General features: G+C 33.2%; 1 protein-coding gene across 1 annotated transcript in view; it reads left to right on the top strand.

The window, feature by feature from the left end:
* LOC107688247 (protein SMG5-like) overlaps positions 1 to 961 on the top strand; it is a 20,915-nt gene extending 19,954 nt beyond the window's left edge. Inside the window, exon 23 of the mRNA XM_016485869.1 lies at positions 1 to 961. The gene's annotated coding sequence lies outside the window, so the exon portion shown is untranslated.
* Positions 962 to 3,294: the final 2,333 nt, after the last annotated feature.

Raw genomic sequence — 3,294 nt, 5'->3', positions numbered from 1 at the left:
CTCGGCATTCGGCTGATCGCACACTCACTCCCCCACTCTCTTATCTCTCTCTCGCTCTCTCTCTCCCACTTTACTGCTCTGTCTGTATCTGCGTCTCCAGGAAAAAAAAAACTCAAAAGATGGAGGGTTGGAAGGAAGGAGGGTGCAGGAAGCGTTCGGAGAAAAGAGAAGTCAGAGGAATGGGGGCTTTAACCTACAACAGCGCATCCTCGACCCCGACACAGGAGGGTTAAAAGAAGCTATGGGGTGAAATCACTCAGTTTAAGAGCCCCTAGTGCGCCATAACCAGGCATATATACTGATGAAATGAGTGTATATGTTTTGAGAGAGAAACGAACATTCATGTGCATATACGTCAAAAACAAACCCATACTTGGAAATATATAGAACAATGTTTTTGGATTCTTTTTATTTGCTACGGTCATGGGGTTGCACTGCCACATGGATGTCTGTGTTTGACCGCAGCGGTGAGCACAGAACAGAAATCATCCTGTCTAGCGTTTACCCTCGACTCCTAGGGTCGCGAAGGATTCAGGGTTTAGGGTGTACACTTCTTTTTGATGATTTGTTCTTTCTAACGTGGCTTCCCCACTGTTTTTTTTTTCTTCTTTTTGCTGTGTAACTTTGTGATTTAATGTATTGTGTTATCTGTGTATGAGCAGGAAGTCTGGCAAATGGTTGCTTTTATTTGATTTTATTTTTGTATGTCGTATTGCCTTTGTATGCGGTGCTGAACACACAGGAATGAGGATGGGTGTAGAGATCTAAGCTGGCGATCTGACTCCAGTCACACAAGTGTTTCTGCTCGACTCTCAACATGAGAGTACTACTCCGCAAATCTAGTCCCAGTCATTCGCCATCACATTCTCATAGTAATTGTCCCATATTGCACAACGCAAAGGAATCCAATGTACGTGTGAGGCAGTGCATTAAACAATAAAATTATTTCGTTTAAAAAGTCTTTTGTCTCTGTCGTGGTTGTTAAATTCATGTGAATCTGAGTGCCATCAAAAAAATATTTTATTTTAGCAAATGGTTTGTGAAAGAAGGTTCTTTACCTTCAGAAAATGTTTAAAACTCCACAAGATTATTATTTTTTAAATTATCTTCGAAAAAAGTTAAATACTAAAAAAAAAAAAATAAATCAGATCAAAAAAATCTTGAAGTGTTTATATTTTAAAATGTAATTTATTCTTGCGATGACAAAAGCTGAATTTTGGTGAAGATACATGATTAATTATTACATAATATTATTAATGTTGAAAACGGTGTTGAAAAATTGTAGTGTCACTTTTAATCAATTTAATTCATCCTTGCTGAATATAAGAATTAATTACTTTCAAAACACCTGACCCCAAACAAGGTTTAACAAAAAAAAAATAATTGTTAAATAAAATTAACTGCCATTAAACATTTACTGAAATAAAAGTAAAAAAAAAAAAAAAAAATGTTTATTTCTCCGTTTAAGTATGAAATTATAAAATAAATAAAACTAAAACTTAATGAAAACTGTATAGACATACTTTAAAAAAAAAGACAAAAATACAACAAAATTACTAAAACTTTAAAACTGAAATTGAATGAATACAGAAAATATAAAAGATGTAATTCAAAATCCAATAACAGTATATCAATGATACTAAAATACAACTATATAGAAATTAGTATATATTAGTTATTTTCTAGCAATAACCATTAAGTACAATGTAAATTATGTAAACATCAAAATATAATGTAAAAAGCTACAATAAGCATGGTTACAATGAGTTTGCAGGTCTAATGAACTAAATTAATCTGAATTCATTAGTCCTACTTTATCACTCATCAGCTGCTATAGTTCGTTTGGGACTACATTTTTAGTTCCTACTATTAAAAAAAAACGTGTAATTTGTGATGGGATACTATAAAAATACCAGGGGATTTCTAGCAGCAAATACGCCATACCCCAGTCCTTCTCTTTCTTACGGCGTCTGTCTCTCAGTATCTAGTTGGTGTAAGTAGGTCTCTGTGTCCTCGTTCAACTATATTCAGTGTCTCGTGCCCCAGCCGGGCTGCCTGGGCCCTCTGCCGAGGTCTCATTGTGGCATTATGGCCAGTTCTCTGGCAAAGACCCCAGCGCCAGTGTCAAAGAATGCCTGGCTTTGCCCCACTTACAGGGGAGAATGATTTGCAGTCCGGTCCAATGACCAAATGTACCCTGGGGTTTCAGTGCGATGGAGGACGGCTGGGAAGATGATACCATAGCTGAAAACTGAACAGGGATGATCACATCATCAGAAATTACATCAGAGTTTACAGTCAACATACTTGTGGGAATACAGCTTAATTCATCAGAATCAATACAAATGGTCTATACTATATTTGTTTTATTTTAGTTCATTATTTGTCTCACCTTAAATATTTTTTAATTATTATTATTTATTTTTATTAAATATAATAGAAATAATTATAATAATAATTATTGTACCTAAACAACGTGTCTTTCACCTTAAATATAATTTTTAAATACATGATTATTATTATTGTTATTTAATAATAATAATAATAATAATGCTAATAATAATAATAATAATTTATGGTGTTTTATTTCTTGTACCTAAACAAAAATGTAGTTTTATAGATCATTTTCAAGAACATTAAATATTGGGCTGTATTACTACAATATAAATTATCCCATCCCAAAGTATTTTAAATCCATTCACTGTTGAGTTTCTTTTTGTTTAATATTTGCACATATATTGTTGTGTAATTGTTTGATTTTCCCCTTCTTTTCATCAATTGTATCTCACTCTTTACCGCATTATGTATTATTTATTGTAGTATTTAAAGTACTATATGTTTTGGGGGGAAATGCCCTCGACAGTCATGCTAATAAATCTTCGCCTTAGCCAGTAGATGGGCTATATGAGCGTCTTTTATCTTATTAGCGAGTCATAGAACGCTGACTCAACTGATTCGTTTAAAAACAGCGAATCATTCAATGCTTCGTTCATTCAAAAACACCAAACGGAAACGTGACAAATAATTATCATTACTAATATTTTAACAAGACTAACTAAATATGATATATGCCGGTCAAAATTAAATAAATAAATACGGTGCTTGCCTTTTAGCGGAAGAATAGCACTTAATGAAATACCTGAATAAAATATTATTGCAATGAAAAATTTACCTTTTTATGGAAGCCCGTTTCCGCCACTGAATAATAATAATAAAAAAAAGGTAATTGCGACTTTTTATCTCACAATTCTGACTTTTTTTCACAGAATTGTGAGATATAAACTTGCAATTGCG

Source organism: Sinocyclocheilus anshuiensis, unplaced genomic scaffold (assembly GCF_001515605.1).
Source record: "Sinocyclocheilus anshuiensis isolate Anshui unplaced genomic scaffold, SAMN03320099.WGS_v1.1 scaffold1162, whole genome shotgun sequence".
Lineage (NCBI taxonomy): Eukaryota > Metazoa > Chordata > Actinopteri > Cypriniformes > Cyprinidae > Sinocyclocheilus > Sinocyclocheilus anshuiensis.
This window is presented reverse-complemented; position numbering and strand designations above follow the sequence as displayed.